We start from the raw sequence: 22,699 nt of genomic DNA, 5'->3' as shown, positions 1-22,699 counted from the left end.
TGCCCCATACGCTTGTAGCTACTAAACTTAAAGATCTTTCAAGAATTGTCAAAAATGAAATTTCCTATGAAAAGCATTCTATAAATAGATTCCTAGCTTAAGTAGGATAGCCTTTGTAATTATTCAACATCTTGGTTTTTTAAATATTATTTTCATATGACTTGAAAATATTTATACTTGCACTTTGATTTACATTTGTATTTAGTGTCCAACTATTCCTATTAGTTTATGAAGGCCATGAGAACAAGACTCATGAATTTTTAATTTTATCTTTAGACACCTAACATCATCCCTGGAATCTTGGTTATTCAAGGATTGGTCAAAACTCAAACCGAAAGCAAGGATCTCCCAGCTTCTCTTTCCTTACAATTTCTATTTATTGTGGAGGCTTTTTGGTTAGAAGTTAGACCGTATACTAGAAAACTTACTTCAAGACCACCACACTAAAGGTAGAGTACTATGAGATAAGACATCACTAAAGGATCTTACAGATTCCAAAGCTTGACTGTAGAGTTACCATGGAAACCTGTAAGACGAGTTCAATATTGAGTAGGTGATGAGCCAACCCAAGGAAAACTGTTCTATTTTTCTCCCCAAATTTGATTTTCTCAAAAATACGATTTCCCTTACACTTCTGCCAAACAGTATGTCTCACCCCTGTGGGCAGAGATCATGCCCACACCCTAAACTGACAATAGTTCTCCTTTTCCTTTCTTTTTCTTTTTTTTGAAAACTGGATTATATGTTCATATTTATGGTCACACTAAATTAACCTGCATAAGTTTGGTAGACCACTGCTTTTATTGTATGAGATTCATGTGCTGCGAAAACAGTTTAACATGGCACCTTAATTTACTCAGAAGGTGGTAGTGAGGCATAAGTCATCTTTATATTTTGTTTGTAAGCTAAAAGCAAATAGAAGGACAGGTTTTGGAGCTACAGAGGAACATGATTTGCATGGAAGGTCTAAATATAGTTGAAATTAAAAATGTTCAATAGGAGTATGAGATTCTCCTTTCCTTCCTTCTCCCAAATCTAGAGTCAAAGTCTGAAAATCAAGCAGATATAATGCTGAACCCAGAGTAAAGAAGATGGAGATTGGAGTGCAGACTTGCACTACTGTACTTTAATTCTAAGGTGAGAAAGAAAACAAGACAGATGCCCCATTTAGTTCAACAAGATAGAGGACAAGAAATTTATTGTGAGGATAAACGTTTAAAGGAGAAAAAGTACTTAGATTCTCTTTTGATATTTAATACAAATAACCCCACCAGGAGTTATCACTAACACTATTTGATGCTTTTAAGCACTGTGCTGGAAAATTTCAATAATTTGTCAGACCTAATCCTCAAAACGACTCTACTATTAGGTTGAGGAAGAATTAATTCAACATCAATTGCCATTTAGCATATTAAACATAACAACTGATTCTTGCTTCCGGTTTACCTGACTACAAACTTTGTCTTTTTTTTTCTTTTCAAATTTTTATTTAAATTCTAGTTAGCTAACATACAGTGCAATATTGGTTTCAGGAGTAGAATTCAGTGACTCATCACTTACATACAACACCCAGTAACAAGTGCATTCCTTAATACCCAATCACCCATCTAGCCCATCCCCCACCCACCTTCCTCCATCAACCCTGTTTATTCTCTATCATTAAGAGTCAAAAAAACATTCCTTTTTGTTCTCTTTCCTTTGTACACTTTCCTTGGGTATGCACAATATCTCAGTAACTAACCAATAATTTAGTGTCTGGACATCAACTCAAGGAATATCAGGCTGTCATGAACACAACTAGCATCTTTCTATAGTAACTTTCTTAGGTTGCAGTTTGCCAGTCTGGGACAGTAGGGGTAAAATCTGCAAATACTGTGCTGACAGAATAGATCTCACGTTTTTGAGTTATCAGAGGAATGTTTCAGAGTTCCCTGCAAGGCTTTGTCTGTACAGTCAGTATAAACTAAGTAATTTAAGCAATGAATCATTACAAAGATAATCTGAAAAAAACAAAACAAAACAGGAATTATAACCCTGAATGAATGAACAGATTTGTAACATTTTTAAGCAAGCACTCAAAAGCAGTAAATTCATATTTTTTTAGAATTGCTTTTGATGGCTATAGTAAACTGATTATTCTGAAACAAAACATTGTAAGTAAAAACTCTATTAATGTTATCAATTAGCAGATGGCATATAAAAGAAATCCAGAAATAAATCAAGTTATACATGAGATTTTCCTAGCAACTTTTCCAAGTGTTTAAAAACAGAATAAATGTGGCCACTGTGACTCTTTATATACAAAATCTACTTCAATAGCTAAATATAAACAAAAATAACCAAGATTTTCATCAGGCCTATCAGTGCCTTACTGTAAGAGATTCATTTTAGTTTGTTTGGAAAAGAGAACCTGCATTTGGAAAGGAAAAGATCATGAAGAAGCTGCTGGTAATTCATCACTCAAAATATGCCCATGTTGACTAAGGTAGAAAAGAATTTTCAAAATGTTAGAGACCATATACAGCTCTGACTGCTGTGAAGTGGCTTTATATATGAAATGCTGTGTTAAAGACAAGTATTACTGTCTATGCTGGCATGCTCAGGATACCTCCTTCAATGAAACCTGCAGTAGTGCTGACCAAATTCCAATGTAGGATTTTTCATTTGTATAAAAAGTGTAATAAAAGAGAGAAGAATAAATCATGATAATTTTAAATTTCTCATTGAATATTCCCCTTTAAATATTCTAATTCTATGATCCTTATTCATATTTGTACATTAAAGCCATATTAAAATCACTTAGGGGGACTATAAAAACTCTGATATAAAAATATGAAAATCAATGATTCTCATCCTTGTCTATACATTACAACCACTTAGTGGAGCTCTGAAAACTTTTAGAAATGAAATCTACTAAATAAATTATATATATGAGGGTGAGGTTGGGTATCACTCAGAGGTACTCTCCCTAGGACTTCCAATATACAGCCAGAGTTGAGAAATTACTGCTTTATAGAATACACAAACAAACAAAACCCAGTCAAGGAATTATTTTGAAAATAATTTAAAACAACCCAAAATATTAGCTATGAAAAATTAAAGGAAATTAATTAAAATACAAATTGGGTACATAGTTAGAATGGGAGAATTTCAAGAAAGCTTTGAATAAAAAGAAAACCAACTGCATTTAGTTTTTCACTGCAAAAGGAAAATGTGTCATCTTGTATTGTAGACAAAGCTTAATAGGAAAGAATGATTACACAAAGGGAAGAAACAAGAATGAAAAAATACATAAACAGAAACTATAAAATGGATTGTAAATCTTGTTAAGAATAAACTGGAGACTCAAATAGTTATTGATGTGCCCCATATTTCTGACTCCACACAAGCCTAAGATTAACAACAACAATGACAACAAAGAATGGTGGTATTTTTAAAGTTCTTGCTTCACTGTCTCATGCAAGGTCTAAAAGTGTCTCATGCAATGTCTCCCTAGTGTCCTTTTTTTTTCCCCCTTCCCTCACCACCAACAGTTATCAGGTATGACCAACTATATAATCTACTCATTACAGCTGTCATTTGTTCCCTTTTCTATATTAACTCTCTATAATAGGATTCTGAGGCCATTTATGTTAATGACTGTGCACTGTCAAATTCTGCCATCTTGCACGGCCGTCAGCAATCATACCTGTGCTACCTGGAAATCAAGCGACACAGAACAACTGTGTTTATTCTTTCTGCAAAACCAGCTATACATTCAAGTTAAATACTGTGCTAAACTGTCCTACCTCTGGCTTCTCTTCAAGTAAGACCACTCTACTCCCACTCCTCTGCATGTGGCACACAACACAGCTTCCGCATGCTAGCACCTAAACTCTGTGCCAATTCACAAGGTTATTATGGCCATACTCTGGTTTCTGCCTACTGTCATGAGTACCCACCACTGTAAGCCAAGTGGAAAGGAACACCAAGGCCACACTAGCAAATCATCCAATATCCTCCATAGCTGAGCACTAGCTGAGCATTGTGAACCAGGAATGCTCCCCAGTCTCCAGGTGATGACCAGTTGTAAATCCACTAAGTGTCACATCCCTGTTTACTTCAGCATCATTTCCCCTTGCCAAGAATTTTCCCTCTTGCATTCTCATATTTACAGTGCTCTGTTTCTTTTCCCTACCCCAATACCATGCTTCTCTCTTCCAACACAAACCCATTGACCATGCCCTTTGGAACTCCTGTTCCATAATTTAAAAGACTCTTTTTCTTATTCAGCTTTTTGCCTTTCCAAAGGCTCACTGAAACAATAGATTCATTTTTATATCTAAGTTTCTCTTTCTCTTCATTCTTTTACCTATTTAACTTGGATATATAATCCTTGTTCCCAGCACACTCTTATTTTTGTCTGATAATTCTGAGATGCAGATATAAATTTACCATATAAATGAAAGTTGAATACAAAGGACTAGATGAGGTCTCCTAAGGAAAGGGGAAAATGCAAAAAGAAGAGAAAATGAGTGCATTTTGGGTTATAATTTGTAATTCTTCTATATTATATAAATTATATACACACACATATGGGGAGGGGTGTCTCTGTACAATGCAAGAATTTTATAGTTACAATGACATTTATTAGTCAGCAACGTCTCTCTACAATGGGTTTATTACCACATTGAACAAATATGCAAACTATCAGATATGTTAAATAAATAGCCCTAAATAACACAACTATAACATGAAAGATTATTTCTCTGTGGCTTCAAAGATTCACACTTTTCCACTATACTCTGTACAGGAAAATTTGTGAACTAGTTTGTATATGTCTTCACTTTCCCACACAAGGTACATGAAAAACAAAATAAGTCTACCTGTTGAAAGACAAAAGCAGTACCAACCACCCATTCTTTCCTTTCCCCTTTTTGGTTACAGGAAATTTGCTTTTATAAGCAGCCATTCCCTCCCAGGAAAGTCATGATTTCAAGATCCTAGACTATGACTGTACTGCAATTAATTTCTACTAATCAGAATCAGAGGGAATTGGTGATATTAGCAAAACACTGAAATGGGAAACATGTGCCAACCAGAACAACTATAATCTACAACAAGGGCGAAGATCTTTAACTGGTCCCATTTATCAGCTCATATAGATAAAGATGGGTAAACCCTTGGTGGTTCTAATGTCCAATTCTCTTCTATAAGGTATAGGGGGTGCTTTAATATTGTTAACTTTACTACTAAGACCAATTTAGAAAAAAATAGAAACCTAATAAAATTAGCCTACATGGATTTTTAGTGAGGCAAAGCCTACTAATAAATAGATATAAATTACTTTTATGGCCAAGCCTCATAAATGATAAAAAGCAATCTCTGATATATTTTGTACTATATTATTCTAAAATATACTCACTTCTTTAAAAATATTAAACATTATCCAGTTACTTAATGTTATGTAAAAATTATTGGGGTGCCTGGGTGGCTCTGTCAGTGGGAGTCTGACTTCAGTTCAGGTCATGATCTCATGGTTCTTGAGTTCAAGCCCTGCATCTGGCTATGTGCTCACAGCTCAGAGCCTGGAGCCTGTTTCTGATTCTGTGTCTTCCTCTCCCTCTGCTCCTACCCCACTCACACACTGTCTCTCTCTCAAAAATAAACATTTTTTAAAAATTTTAAAAAATAAAAATAAATAAATAAAAATTACTATAAAATTCAATGGCAAAAAGCAACCATTGATTCTGTGGCTGGAATTTCACATCAGCACAGCATAGTTTGTCTTTCCTCTACAATGTCTGTAGCCTCATGCATGAAACCCAAAGACTGGAACCTAAAATCTGTTGAAGGATAATTTATTCACAAATCTAATGGTTGATAATGACAGTCATCTAAGAACCTCAGTTTCTATCCATTGTGCCTGTCCATGTGGTCTCTTCAGATAGGTTGGTTCAGGCTTCCCCTCAGCACAGTAACTGGATTCCATCTCCATGTGTCCTAGCAGAGAAAAAGCTAGATGGAACCTGTAACATTGTTAAGATCTAGCATTGAAATCACATAGAATTTATTTTCACCATTTTCTATGGAGGCAAACACTATTCCAACCCAGATTCAAGAGGAGGGAACATAGATCATGGATTCAAGAATGCCAGTCACATGGTAAAAACAACATGTGAAAGGGATATGTGGCCATCTCTGGAAACTACAATATGCTACAAACAAGCTTATGAATTTACAACTCACCAAAGAGGAGAAATTCTTCATTTACTTCTCTTTTCTTCATCTTTATCATTAGATATTCACAAACAATTAAGAAATTTCCTATACACTAAATCACTTCTCTAATTATAAGAATAGGTAGGTATTATAAAACTTGACAATAATAAAATCTCTACATTTTATGAATAAATACCTAATTTCAAAAAAAATTCAATTTGTGTTGATGTTTAAATCATATTATTTAACAAATCTGTAAGCTATCTTGTTATGAGATGTACTGTCATCTCTACTTAGGGATCATAAATGCATTTGGAAGAAAATTAAGCCACCATTTCTTGAAAGACCTAAATCACTATAAACGTAGGAAAAAGAAACTACCAAATAACTTCTCAGTGATAATGGCCTTACATAATATCATAGCTGTGACACAGTGGTAAGGATATTTCTTTATGTTTTTTTTTTTAATGTTTATTTATTTATTTTGAGAGAGATGGAGAGAAAGAACCCCAAGCAGGCTCTGCACTGTCAACACAAAGCCCAGCTTCAGGCTTGATCTCACAAACCGTAAGATCATGACCTGAGCTGAAATCAAGAGTCAGATGTTTAACTGACTGAGTAATGCAGGCACCCCTAGATATTTCTTTAAATTAGAGCTTATTTATAAAGACACCTTTAGGAACATATGCTAGCACTACAGAAAATTTATCGAAAAACTTAGAAGAGGTAATCTAGAGGCAGTACTCAACAATCCCTACCGTTTTATTGTCTATTTTTCCACATGAATTAATTCTATGTGATTTTAAGTTATTATCAATCTTTCTACATTATTGTAGTTCTCATCAATTTACTTTGGCTAACACAATCCCCAAAGGGAACTATACTAGAATATATATTTCTTGTAATTATGAGAACATAAATGGCCAAAACCTACTTTAAGAAAATAAGCAGGCAAAAATGGCACTTTTGATTAGACTTACTGGCAATATGTATAATTCAATACACTGCCTTTTCCTAAAATAATTCGACTAAAATTTCTTTGGATTTACCTAAAAATTCTGAAATAGAAAACTGTTAACATAAAAAGGAATGTGTATCTTTACTCTCATATACAGACATCAATGTACAAGGTAAAAAAATAGGAGAAAACATCTGAGAATTAGATTAGGCTGAGATTTTTTTTAAAAAACAGAAAAAACAAAATGCACAAAAATTGATAGAATAAATTTCATCATTAAAAAGTTTTGCTTTTTGAAAGACAAAACTAAGGAAAAAACAAAGCAAATTACAGACTGTGGGAAGTTTTCTTTTCAAATCCAACAATGGGTTTCTGTATAAGATATGTAGAGAGCTCTTACAACTCAAAAATAATAAGATGGCCTAATTAAAAAATCAAAGATATATACAGACACTTCACAAAGGAAGATAAACACTGGAAAATTTTCATGTGAAAAGATGCTAAACATCGCTAGCCGTCAGAAAAATACAAATCAGAATGACAATGAAAAACAACTACACATACATATACTAAAATAGCTGAAGTGAAAATATTCAGGTTTGGTGAGTATGGGGAGTAAGTGAAACTTTCACACACTGGTCGGTGTCCAAAATGTTAAAATGTTAGGCACTTTAAAAAACAATATAGCTGTGGGGCGCCTGGGTGGCGCAGTCGGTTAAGCGTCCGACTTCAGCCAGGTCACGATCTCGCGGTCCGGGAGTTCGAGCCCCGCGTCAGGCTCTGGGCTGATGGCTCAGAGCCTGGAGCCTGTTTCCGATTCTGTGTCTCCCTCTCTCTCTGCCCCTCCCCCGTTCATGCTCTGTCTCTCTCTGCCCAAAAATAAATAAACGTTGAAAAAAAAACAAAACAAAAAAAAATATAGCTGTATTATATAGAGTAAAACATACACTTACCCTACAAACCAGTAATTCTACTCTTTGGTACTTATCAAAGGCAGATAAAATATATGTTTACACAGATGTGTATGTGAATACTCCCAGCTGCTGTATTCATAACAACTTAAAGCTCAAAGCAACCCATATGTCCATCTACTAGTGAATGGAAAGCAAATTGTGGCTAAACATACTGTAGAATATTACATGGTGATCAAAAGGAAAGAAAGAAAAAAATGATACGTACAACAACCTGGATAAATCTTAGACATTACTCTGAGTAGTAAAATATAAAATATTATGTAAGTCAATTTATATAAAGGGAAAACTATAGTGATAGAGAGCAGATTCATTTCCTCTGGTATGATGGGTACAAGTTGGTATCCACTGCAAAGGAGAAGGAGAAAGCTGTTTAGGGAAATGGAACTTGTCTACATCTTAGTTGTGATGTTGGTGGGTACATGTTTATAGGGAGTTTCCCAAATCCGTCAACCTGTACACTTACAATGGGTCTGTTTTATTGTATATAAATAATACCTTAATAAAAGTATGTTTTATTTAAAAAAACAAAAAGTGGGGCGCCTGGGTGGCGCAGTCGGTTAAGCGTCCGACTTCAGCCAGGTCACGATCTCACGGTCCGGGAGTTCGAGCCCCGCGTCGGGCTCTGGGCTGATGGCTCAGAGCCTGGAGCCTGTTTCCGATTCTGTGTCTCCCTCTCTCTCTGCCCCTCCCCCGTTCATGCTCTGTCTCTCTCTGTCCCAAAAATAAATAAACGTTGAAAAAAAAATTTTTAAAAAACAAAAAGAAAAAAAATAAGTCTATGTCACAATTTTGACATTATTCTTCACAATTCCAGAGAAACAACCACTTATTAAATGGTTTCAGTGAAAATTCAGAGTATTTTCAATTGTACAACTTAAAAAAATTCAGGCCTGCATACAGTAACTGTCCCTCCCTAATAACATAAATCATCAACAGAAGTTGCACAGTCTGTGCTTGTCATAAAACTCTATAGACATCAAAATCCAAGACTATTTTTAACAGTACTATTACTGGTAAGGTGCTAGAATACACAAGAGTTGAAAATTTTAGGCAACCAGTAGTATAACCTAGTAAATCTGTAATTTTTTAACTTGAAAATTTTCTCTGAATAAAAAGGAATGAAGATTATAAGTCTATTTTAGTCTTTATTATAGTAAGTCTATGTTAATCTTAATTCATATTTTGAATTAGAAACACTAGTTCTGGTTTCTTGAAGCACACTGATTTCCTGAAGCATATGAATTTCCAAGTAAATTTGAATTATGATAGTTTTCTTTCAGGAAAACAGAATGTGACTTTAATATTTTGTTTCCCATATATTTTTAGTCGAACTTATATATAATGTGAATAATAAACGTGTATTGTCTTATATAAATATAAGGCTGTTATAATTAATACATTTTACTAAATTTTTAAGTAATTATTTTAATGGCTTTCCTATGATACTATTTGATTTTACCAGGTTTTGATCAGAAAATTTATATATATATAGAAAGACATAGTAAGATTTCTTCCATATAAAGCTTAAGTGTGTAATTTTCAAAAAACCCTGAATTTTCTATTTGATATAGATTCTATAAAAGCAAATAAAAATTAAAAATAAGAAGCTTAATTACTTCTGTTGAAAATAAGGAAAGAGACTTTTCTTCCCTTCCTTTTCTTATTTACTTTAGAAAACTTGTAATTGAAAGTTCTTTTTTCTGTGTTTCATATGTATGCAAGCCTTTTTTAAAAGTTAAATAAGTCTCTCTCTTATCAGCTTTCAGACTTCAGAATAACTTTCTCTAACACTAGCAACCGTCTCTTTGAAGTGTAAACATCAAAGAAAATAATGTCCGTCTCTCCAAGTTTCTCTGGAAGGGTAGGAACCTAACTTCAGTGGGCACTCATTCTAGACTGCAAAATTACCTCCTGTCATAAAGATATGAGAAGTTTTTTGTTCTTTTAGATAAAGCCGACCAGCTAACATAGAGGTTCACCCCCATTACCAAGTGAATTTAGGATGAACTGTGTGTGACAAATGGTGCTGTCAAATCCTCTTAGTTGATAAGTAATTATTGGTTATCTTGAGAATATATATGTAATGGGTTGGTATGCTTGGCTACATTCAGGAGTGAGATTTCTTTTTGTCCTTGCAATACCTTAGAGATTGCCAGTGATGTGCTTGACATTCTGGTACACTGCTTATGCAATTTTTAAATTATTTTCTTTCTTCTTTCTGTACATTTGTCGAGAGGTATTCTGGGTTGGAAGGAGATTTTTTAAAACACTGTATGTCCCCAATAATTCTTAGCTATGATAAATTTTCTAATTTCACTATTTTGGTAGGCTTTAAGTAGACCATGTACCATAGTTTAGAAAACATACATATAAACAAGTGGTGCATTTCCTATTTTCATTTTCATTTTATGTTTTCATTTTGTAAGAAATAAATTTTTTTCATCAATCATAATATATAGTATATATTACACTTATTTATAATGCTAATTTAACCCCATAATTTAATAACACATTATAGAATATATATAATTGTATTATAGTAGATATATTATACATTGAGCATACCATTTATTTGACTGCCAAAAATCATATATATATACACACATATATATATACACATAACTACAATTGAATTCATTTTTATTATTTAATTATTTCATTTTAGTTTAATGGAATGTTTTTTTGCCAATGTTCATTTTAACATTTCATTTTAAAATTCTATCCTTGAGTATGAGTTTTTAAAAATTGTATTCTTTTAGCAAAATTAAACAAACTTTGACCACTTTGACTTCTAAACACTATATCTGAATGTAAGTAGCAATAAAATCTTCTATAACAGCTTATTTGATTATGAGGTCTTTTTCTTCCCCACCAGCATTTTTTTTTCCCAAGAGAACCTGCCACTCTGGTTCTCAGGTATTATTAGATTTAACCTATGGGATTTTTATTGTTTTGATGTCAAATACTTTAGAAAGAAAAAATGCATTCCCTTAGAGTTATTTTATGATTTGAATCTTTGTTGTATTCTAATTGTTTCACTCTCTCATCATATTCACTATTTTGCATATATAGATATCCTTTAACATCTCTCCCTCATTTTTCTTTTATATGTGTGTGTATATGTTTTCTGTTTATATACTTACTGTTTACTCACTTACTCTTGTCCTTCTTTCTAGATAACTCCAAATAGTGCATTAGCAACTTGTTTTATCTTACTATTTTCTCATTATGTGTGTCTACATGATCTTTTTTTTCTCATTTGTTCTTACTTTTCACTAATTCTACCTTTGTTTGAATACATCTTAACTTTCAGTGAAGAGGTATTCAGCTGTGTAAATGTTGGCATGTTTTCAAAAAGATAAAATTAAGCAAAGTGGCTAGAAAACTCAGAGGGGAATAGGAGACATGCGTAAGGATGTCTACTGCAATATTCTTCTTCTTCTTCTTTTTTTTTTTTTTTAGCAAATAGAAGAAGGCTACCTAGATGTTTATCATGGGGACAATATTAAAATAGTGGTTGTTATATGTGTAATAGGATACTACACAGTGATGAGAAGAAATGAACTATATGTAGATATCGAATGTAAACATGTGAAAAAAATAACAATTTTGAATTTAAAAAGAAACAGATTTATAGCAAAATGTGTTTGTAAACTTATCCAAAACATAAATCAATAGTCCATATGGTCATAAATACACATATAAGAAAAAAAACCATGGCAGTACATTGAAAAAAAACAGTTAAATAAGAAAGGATGTTTACGTGGAGGAGGAAATGGTACTGGGATTGAAGGATGAAGGGTAAAGATAAAAACACAATAAATTAACAATAAAAATCATGAGTAAATAATATGTATAGTACCATGAAGCCATGAATTCAATCAAGTCAATTCTGTGCTTCTGGATACTAAGTAAATTAACAATATACAGTAAAAAGTACTTTTTATTTGGCTTTATGCAATGCTTAGAAATTTTCACTTTAACTGTTACTGTGTGTGCATTTTCCATCAACTTTTATGAGCTGGAAATAGGAAACAAGTGTCTTACTGGTTTACCTATTACACCTCACAGCACATATTCTCAGCCTCCCTCACTTATAATTCATGTGGATAAGTGTCCTAGTGGCTTTTAATTTATTCTCTTCTTTACAGTCTAGATTCTTGTATCTGGCCACCATGTGCCTAATAAGGTGTTTTAGTTGAAAAGTCTAAATTAATTTATTTGAATTTCTTTATTTTGAAGGAGCATAACTGTGTCCTCATAGTTCTCATTTAAACCATTTTCAAACACAAAGGCATTATTAATAAAGTAATAAAACTTTTAAAAATAAAATTTAATTTTGTAACTATAAAGAATCCTAGCCCTCTTTGACAGATAACATTTAAATAAATATCAATTTTACAGTTTCTTCCCCACAGCAGCTGAAATTATTTTATTTTTTATTTTATTTATACACGTCTTTTTTTTTAAGTTTATGTATTTATTTTGAGAGACAGAGAGAAAGAGAGAGAGAATACAGTGAAGAGAGGGAGAGAGAGTGAATCCCAAGCAGGCTCTGTGCAGTCAGCACAGAGGCCAATGGGGGGGACTCAAACTCACAAACCACGAGATCATGGCCTAAGCCGAACCAAGAGTTGGACACTTACCCTATTGAGCCACCGAAGCACCCCTGAAATTATTTTATTGATGTTGTATATTAATGGATTCACCAAAAAACACCAAAATATACCTTGAATTGGGCAATAAAATGAGAATAATCTAAAATCTGGATTCATACGCCCTCATACATTTTTACTCAGCACAAATGATTTATTCACATGAAAAAACCAACAATCAAAGAGATGATCATAAATCAAATGTATATAAGTATGTGAGACTGTTTCTGGGCTTTGCATTATGCTCCATGAATATGTTTTCCATATTCAGCACAGTTATCCCTGTGTCTTTGTCTTATCATATGTCTTTCCATGTTGATTTATCCATCCTTCTATTCATCTATACTGACAAACCAAGTTTTGAGAGCTTGTTATTTAAGTGTCTCTTGGCCATTTTTAACCTTTACATTTCCATGTAAGTTTTGGAGTCAGCTTGTCATATGTTACATACCTGTTCATACACACAAAAAACACTCAGAATTACACTGAATCTACACCTGAATTTGGGAAGAATTTACATTTTTATAGAATGTTTTCAAAATCATCAATGTGTTATATCTTTCTACTAAATTAGGTCTTTTTAAAGTGAATCTTGATAAAACTTTTACAACTTTTCTCATGTAGGACATTACACAACCTTTGCTAGATTGATTCACATGACCTCATATTTTATATTAATGTATATGGTGGCTTATTTTATTTCATTTCAAACTGTATGTTCCTGGTAAAATATAATATAGTTGTTTTGTACATATCAATTTTGTATCCAGCTACCTTGCTGAACTGTTATTAAATGTAATAATCTCTTTATGAATTCCTTTGATCCCAGAAAACCTTACTGCTATGTTTTGTTTTTGGACAGGTTATATTATCTATATTTATACAACAATTACTCTGTTGGTTGCTTTAAATGTTTTCATATCAACATTTCTGAATAAAAATCATTTTCCTTCTACAAAAGAATGCTCTTTTTTTATAAGATGAATCTCACGGTGACAAATTCTGTTAGGTTTATGTATTTGTGGGAATGCCTTTATTTCTTCTTCATTTTAGAAACATTTATTTTCCTGTAGGAGAATTCTAGGTTGGTTCGTATTTTCTTCAGTGCTATTTATATATAATTTCATTGTCTTTTGAATTTCCTTATTTAGATTGTTCCCTTTTATAATAATATTTTTAGGTTTTTATTTAAATTCAATTCAGTTAACATACAGTGTAATATTTGTTTCAGATGTACAATATAGTGATTCAACACCTCTGTATAACATGCATGCTCAGGTGAGGCTGTGTGTGTGTGTGTGTGTGTGTGAGAGAGAGAGAGAGAGAGAGACAGAGAGACAGAGAGACAGAGATAGAGACAGAGAGACAGAGACAGAGACAAAAACAGAGACAAAGAGAGATTCTCTGCTTGAGGGAATCATTGCTCTTCTTTTAGCTGTGGCTTTTATCAGATTTTGAAATTTCTCATCTTTCCAAATCTACACTTTACTCTTTTTGAAGGTCAATGAGAAGTCAGAAATTAGAATAAAATAGAAGCTAAAAGATACAAATTCTCACAATATTGTCTCAATAAGAAATGAGGTACATTTCAACACACACACAAAATGCATTTACTATAAATGTTTAGGTTAGTGTAATGCTATCAAAATAGTCTGCCTCATTTTAATTGAAAATATAAATTCTTTATGAACAAGTTGACAGCACTTTTGAGATCACTTAAAGAAAGTTTAGAAACCAGACAGAGATAGAATCGGGTACATCAATTTCATTCATTCAGAGACTAACAAAAATAGTGTATATAATGTAGAAAACACAATTATCCTTGTAAATGTAGCATAAAGGATTTACAAAGTAGCAGTGTAAGTTTTTCTAAGTAGATATGTGTTCTTAATAAATAAAATCTGAAGAATTTCCATTCCTCTTCTCCAGAACACTGAACTAGATAGATATCCTTCAAGGAATGTCTCCAAACATTACAGTTAATATTTTAACTTTGAGGTTAAAGCAAAACTAAAAAAACAACAAAAAACAAAAGACAAAAAACAAAAAACAAAAACAAAAACAACCAAGGCCATGCTGTCTTCCCACTGCATGAGAGAACCACAAAAATCATCTTGTAATAAATCACAAAAAGTGCATCTTATAGGGATCTTAGTCATTTAAACCTTAGTCACAATAAAAATTCCAGTTAATGCTGCAACTCATTACGTTTTTTTAACATACACCTAAAAGGAATTTTAAAATCCATATACCTGTAAAGCCATGTATCTTTGGCTCCTAGATAGGAAGGCAGACAAGAAGCAAGTACAATGACTTGCAGCCTGCCTCCAGTGAAGGCTTCAGTTAAGAAACATGCCTGAATTTTTAGTATCTCTTGGAGGCTAAAGAACAGCAACTAAAATCTCCTTCCGAAACCTTGAGAGGAGAAAGCCAGGAATATGTTCATGTGGGTAAAAAAATCCCCATTTAACATTAAACTTATCTATTATAAACTTTACTCTTACCAAGTATAAAGAAAAGAAATTACTATTTAAATGAGTATCATTATATTTACTAGATAAAGACAACCTCAGAGTTGCATCTCTCATTAATTCTAAACTGAAATAATTTTTAAATTTTTGAGACCATCTTTATTATTTTTTATGTGAGTTTCCATTTCCCTCTTCCTTAAATATCTACTTTTTAATTTTCTCCTTTTAATATATTTTCTGGTAGAAACCAAAAACTAAGTGGGATTGAGTTCTTTCAAAGAGGAAAATTTCACAGATTCTGGATGAGAGCCAGGGTATATCAGCTGGTAGAGTTGTTACAATTAGAGTAAAAAATAAGTATAAAGTGACTAGCACACTGAAAGATACATGATAGGTTCTCTTTTTCCTTCCTCCTTCCCTCCTTTCTCTAAGAGGTATTTCTTGTTTATTTATCAGGTTAGGTTACATCTCACACAGTTGCTAATGGTAACTAAAAAATAGAATTATAGATATCTAAAATCTATAAAGAACTTATCAAACTCAACATCCGCCCTCCAAAAAAAAAACAACAAAACAAAACAAAAACAAAAACAAATAATCCAGTGAAGAAATGGGCAAAAGACATGAGCACTTTTCCAAAGAAGACATCGACATGGCTAACAGACACACAAAAGATGCTCAACATCACTCATCATCAGGGAAATACAGATCAAAACCACAAGATACCACCTCACCTCTTCACAATGGCTAACATTAAGAACTCAGGCAATGACAGATGTTGGCGAGGATGCAGAGAAAGGGGAACACTTTTGCACTGTTGGTGGGAATGAAAACTGATGCAATCACTCTGGAAAACGGTATGGAGTCTCCTCAAAAAATTAAAAATACAGCTACCCTACAATCCAGTAATTTCATTACTAGGTATTCCAAAGAACACAAAAATGCTGATTTGAAGGGGCACATGCACCTCAGAGTTTACAGCAGCACTATCAACAATAGCCAAATTATGGAAAGAACCCAAATGCCCATCGACTGACAAATGGATAAAGAAGATGTGGTATTTATATACAATGGAATTTTACTCGATGATCAAAAAGAATGAAAACTTGCCATCTGCAATAACATGGATGGAGCTAGAAAGTATTATGCTAAGCAAAGTAAGTCAGTCAGAGAAAGACAAATATCATATGATTTCACTCACATGTGGAAATTAAGAAACAAAACAGATGAACATAGGGGAAGGAAAGGAAAAATAAGATAAAAACACAGAGGAAGACAAACCATAAGTGACTCTTAAAAACAGAGAACAAACTGAGGGTTGCTGGAGGGAAGTGGATGGGGGATGGGCTAAATGGGTGATGGGCATTAAGAAGGAGGGCACTTGTTGCTATGAGCACTGTGTGTTATATGTAAATGATGAATCACTAAATTCTATTGAAACTATTATTACACTCTATGTTAACTAACTTGGATTTAAATATAATTAAAAAAACAACAAAAATAAGAATTAAAGATAGATGAGGTAATATTAATGATAACTGAAAAATATAATTTTACATAGATGAGGTAATATTACTAATTTATTTTTTAAGTTGAATTTTAGAATGAGTATATCTTTTGAGAGTATATTCTAAGTATTGAAATTATTGTTGAACTAAAGCCTTTATTATGCTGTATGGAAATATTATACTGTATTATATGAAAAATAGTAATTCATAATTGTCATGGGTTGGTCATACTTTGCTAATCATAATATTTGGTGTAATGATTTTGAATTTGTATCTTTCCTTTCCTATTATACATGTGATTAAAACTCATTTAAAAGCATTGTAACATACATAAAAGCAGAAAAAGAATTTGCCCAACTGCCATCTTCCACAGATAATCACTGTTTTTTTTTTTTTAGTGATTTTCTTTCTAGCATTCAGTGTATGTATATTTTTAGAGAAAACTTTGATACTGCTCTATGTACAATTTTATATTTTTTCATTCAATATATACAATTACCTCATGTTATTATGAAATCATTATTAGCCATAAAATTTTTAATTCTGCATAATATTCCACCAAATGTATCAAGTGTCAATCAAAAATTGTAAAGACGCAATAATTGAGCAAAAAATGTTTATTCAAGATCAAAGAATTGCAATCTTGGGAAGCTTTGGGCAGCAAAATGATTAGTATGCCACCAGGCAACAGAAGTCAGAAGTTTTAAAACAAATAAGGAACCTTTTACAGACGTTGCTTACAAAGACTTTTGATTGGTAATGGTGTCTCAGAGCTAATCTTGGCTGAACATAATCGGTTCCTAAGGCTAACATTAAGCAAAAGTCTCTTACCAGAGCAAGTTGCACGTGTTCTTGTAGGATCCTTGGAATTTTTGTGACTTGGCCCAGTTCAGAAGTTCCTGGTTCCAACTGGTGAAGACATACATAATGTCCATCTCCTTAATGGCCTCCCAGCACCATTTGATTCCACCTTTCACAAACACAACATAGTTAAGGAGTTACCTACAGGTGAATGTTCCGTTTTCTTTTTCCATTTTAGTTACAAGGTAGTGTTATAATTAACACTTAGTATTTATGTTTTATAGGTTCCCCATCCCCCATATTCTGTCTTCTTTTGGGATAAATTATTTAATTGAATTGTGATATTATAGGACATAAACATTTGGCTTTGCCAAGTTGGAAAAAGGCAATCTAAGAACTATGATTTTACTACAAAAGACATCCAGCAAATCCTCCCCAGGTTTTGGCTGTCCTGCTTGCTTTTCTGATTCACTACAGATAGAGTGGAGTCTGTTTATTTTATCGATGCCATCAAGAGGCATTCAGGTGGTCTGATAATACGTTTTTAATTTTATTGAGATTATTGTCAATGGACACGCAGTTGAAAGAAATAGTACAGAGAGATTTCCTATACGCTTAAGCTAGTTTTCCCCAGGGGTAACATCTTGCAGAAGTATGGTACATTCTCATACTGATAATACTCTGTGAAACCTTGAATTCTGTTAATAATCTAATTCCTAACAAGAGGTCCTGCATTATCATGCGGCAGGAGAGCCAAAGTCAGCATGTCCTTCTTCTGCCCACCCCCTCCCTGGAATGTACACTGTTCACCCCAAATCTGGCTATGAGCTCCTAACACACAGAAAATTACCAACAAGCCCTCCCTAACACAGGGTTTACTGGTTTGAAGGGGAAGATGTGGCCAACTCTAGAAACTGGAAAGCATAATTATCCATTTATCTGTCTCTCCACCACCGCTGAAGGCAGTTATCAGGTGACCTTCAGGAAGCACTGTAATTCTGCTGAGACCTAAGACTGAACCATCAGCAGCAAATGTACTCAGGTGCAAATATGGTCACCAGGAGGGCTTCCATCCAGGATAGGAAATTACTGCTAAAGTAATTAAACAGGGAGGCCATTATACTGGGTGGCTCTAATGCCTTGGTACCTTTCCTAAGCAAACCAAAACCTAAGTCAGAGTCAATGCACTCGAATTCAATAAAGTGAAACTAAGGAACAACCCACCACAGCCAACTAAGCTTTCCCAAATAAGACAACCACTAAAGCTATAACCAATGAAATAATGCCCTTGTTTTGCTTCTTTACTTTCTCTATAAAATCCTCTCCCCTCGCTCCTGTCTATGCAGCACTACTAACCACTTTCAGTTTGACATTACTCAATTTCAACTGATGCATGTTCAAATAAACTACTGAAATGTTCTATTTAGCCTCAGTTTATTTTTTTAAACATCCAAAAGTCTTGCAACAGGTTGCACCAAGTATCTACCCTTTAGGCTCCTCTGGGCAATTTCCCATCAGACACACCTTCCCCAGGTTATGACACAAGCAAAATCCCTTCCCCCGCCCTGCGCAAGCAGGACCCTGTTATCGCATATGTGGCACATATAAGGGCCACAGGTAAGCGAGGCCACACAGAACACAGAACAGCATGAGCCAAAGGGTAATCCTAGCTTTACCCCAGGATTTTCAAATGTACTGTAAATACATCTAAATGCATTGTTACACCTAGTTAAATTTATTATTACTATAATTACATGGTAAATTTAAGGTGTTACTTTTAAGACTTGTAGACTTCACGAAATACCTTAGCTATTCCAACATGCTTGATGTTGGAAAATTTGAGAGCTAGAGACAAGACCAGTAATTTCAGAGAATTATGTGTCTCCCATTCAGCACATCCTTGTCTTAGTGTCCACATCCTTTCTACCACTCATAATCTTAGTGGAATAAATGGCAAACACCAGCTGCAAGCAACCTCAGCATCCTTCACAAAATTAAACAAGTGGCTATCAGAGAATCAGAATACACCTCCAGTATGCTAGGCTTTCTGATGGAATTTTATTTTGCCCATCTCCCCATTGCCATCAAATTTCTCACATTTCTGTTAGTCATTTAGCATATGGACCAGTAATAATGCTGCCTCGCTCACGACAAGCACAAATTTTAAATTAGTAGTGTGGTCAGATTTGGTAGAGTAATTTTCTTTGAATGATACGTCCTTCTCACAATGAAAGTAGCAGTTTCTGGAAGTGCCAAATAACCTGTGAATTTAGTTAGTTTGGAAGAAAAAAAGTGGCCATAAAACTACTACAGTTTTTATGATAAGAATTCCAAACTACACACACACTAAGCTCATAAATTATCAGATGTCATGACGCTTCTTCTATTCATATGACCTCTATCAGGTCCTATCACTCCAGATAACAAATCTGGGTGCTACCTAAAAGTTTTAAAAATGAGTTGCTGTTGTTGTTGTTGTTGTTGTTATGGTAGTGGTGAAACAGTTTCATATAATTTTTGATTGATTCTTTCCTCAAGATGCTCCATCATATATCCTCTTCAGTGCAACAACAAAACACACAGGCAAAAGAGAAAGAACAAGTTTTCCATAAGAAGTACTCCCATGGTTATCAGTATTCTATGAATACTTTTTTTCTTCAGAATGATGTCTTTTATTTTTCAGCCTTTACTTTTATATTGTTTTATTGACATGAAAAGCCCAACTCATATTGGTTTTAGTGCATCAAGAGAGTCATTTTATATACAGACCACTGAGGTGTCTTGCTGTTAAAATCACTGGATTGCAGAAACTGTACAAACTGATGCAGAATATTGGAAGAATATGGCTGGCTTTATTTCCAAAGCTAACTGATACCAGGAATAGAGGAAAGTGTATGAGCACTTGGACATACAGGAAAACGGATGATACTTACAATCCAGACATTTTCACATAACAGTAAGGTCTCTCAAAATATGACCTCAACCTATGTGTCACTTCTCATCAGCAACTACCACACCCTCAGTTTCTAAGAATTGTTTTCCTGTCTATGCTTCAGCTACTGCACCTATTATTCCCTTTATTCGAAATGCTCTTTCCCTTATGTTTAGGTAACTCTATTGATTTAGTCAGTCATAGCTGATAATCCTGGAAAACCAACCCCAACCAATGCTGCTAAGAGAAAAGAGCTGTGTAGTATTAGAGGGGAGAACACCACAACTGTTTCTGCGGGGTGAGAGATAAAAAGCAGGGTTAATTGTATTTATCCAACAACCAAACTTAGTTGAAGAAACACACAATGCGTTTAGGAAAAGTTCAGTGCAGGATTTGTCTACCAAGGTTCCACTATGTGCTGCAATGATAAAATGGATGAAAGGGAGTAGACTTAAGCCATGGAAGACGAATGAAAAAAAATCTAATTATCAGGTTAATTAATCTTTTAAAGGACTATAGAAGATTTAAAGTGAGAAGACTAAAGATAAATTTTAAAATTCTTGCAAATACAAATCCAATTTTGGAGGAAAGTATCTTTAAGGAATTATTAATATTCAAATTAGTTTTAATTATTTATAAAAGTTAACTGTATCTTCAGGAATATAGTATAATATTGTATTGTATAGACATTTCCCTTTGGATTTGTGAACAGATGTGTATGTATAAATTATAAAACTAAGATGTTACTTTTAAGACCTTAAAATTTTATAAATTATCATGTATATAATACAATATCATCTCATATATGTACATATACATATATACAGTTCACACACACACACACATACACACCTCTTCTACTTAATTATTTGCCTTCTGGCTTTCAGTGCTAAGGAAAAACTGATGTTTATGCTTATATGGTACATGCATGATCTGGCAAGTAGTTAAAAGCTCTCTTTCTGGAGACAAATCTGGTTTATTTCACTACTGTATCTTACCAGTTTCCTATAGCTATGGCAACAAATTACTACAACATTCTAACCGGAAAACAACGTTTCCCACACACACACACAGTTCTGAAGAACATAAGTACAAAATGACTATCACTGGGCTGAAATCAATGTGTTGACAGGGCTACGCTCCCTGGGGACATTCTAAGGGAGACTCTGTTCCTTGCATCTTCCAGTTTCCAGGGGCTGCTAGCATTCCTTGACCTGTGGCCACATAGCTCCAATCTCCGCTTCTGTGTGTGTGTGTGTGTGTGTGTGTGTGTGTAAACTATCAATCTGCCTTCCTCTTATAAGGATACATGTGATTGCACTGGATAATCAAGGATAATCTCCATGTCAACATCCTTAACTTAATTACATCTCCAAAGACCCTTCTTTTTTGCCATTTAAAGTAGCATCCACAGATTCCAGGGATTGAGAGGTGGGTATCTTTTGCAGGGGCGCTTTTCAGCCCACCACATCCACTAGCCACCTAAGTCACCTTTGGTTAGCTACTCAAACTCTCTAAATCTTGGTGTCTTTCTCTGTAGAGTGACAAAAATAAAAGTATAGTGATGACTAATAAAATAATATAAAGCAATAAGTACAATTCTTGACACATGATAAATATCAATAAATGTTGCCTATTATTGTCATTATTTCTATGTTTCATTGCTTTTTTTTTCATTAATATCTTAAAAATGTGTTAGCTCTCCACTATGGGGAGGATATTTCATTATTCCTAGTCCATTTTCTTGACAAGACATGAGTCTTCCCCTATTTCCCTGGTCATTCCCTTGGTTTGCTACACTCCGCTCAGACCCCACTGCTTCCATTGGTAACAACAGGTCTCAGGCTGTCAAAATAGAATGTTAATAGGAAGCTACTTTTTTTATTTTTAATATTTATTTATTTTTGAGAAAGAATGCAGGTGGGGGAGGGGCAAAGAGAGAGGAGGGTGGACTATCCCAAGCAGGCTCTGCACTGACAGCACAGAGCCTGATGTCTGGCTCCAACTCACCAACTATGAGATCATGACCTGAGCCATCTGACACTTAACGGACTGAGCCAACCAGGCGTCCCCAACAAGAAGCCATTTTTAACATGAGTTTTAGTTAATGAATGCACAAATTAGTTCAAGATTTGCATCCAGTACCAAAGATAATTACCTGAAATCCCACCTCATCAGAAGTTAAACTAAATTGAAGTT

General features: G+C 33.9%; 1 long non-coding RNA gene across 1 annotated transcript in view; it reads right to left on the bottom strand.

The window, feature by feature from the left end:
- Positions 1 to 17,364: 17,364 nt before the first annotated feature.
- The window catches only part of LOC122476824, a 41,073-nt gene continuing 35,738 nt past the window's right edge, over positions 17,365 to 22,699 (bottom strand). Inside the window, exon 4 of the long non-coding RNA XR_006295613.1 lies at positions 17,365 to 17,737. This is a non-coding gene — a long non-coding RNA (uncharacterized LOC122476824). The remainder of the gene's footprint in view (positions 17,738 to 22,699) is intronic.

The sequence above is a fragment of the Prionailurus bengalensis genome, chromosome B1 (assembly GCF_016509475.1).
Source record: "Prionailurus bengalensis isolate Pbe53 chromosome B1, Fcat_Pben_1.1_paternal_pri, whole genome shotgun sequence".
Lineage (NCBI taxonomy): Eukaryota > Metazoa > Chordata > Mammalia > Carnivora > Felidae > Prionailurus > Prionailurus bengalensis.
This window is presented reverse-complemented; position numbering and strand designations above follow the sequence as displayed.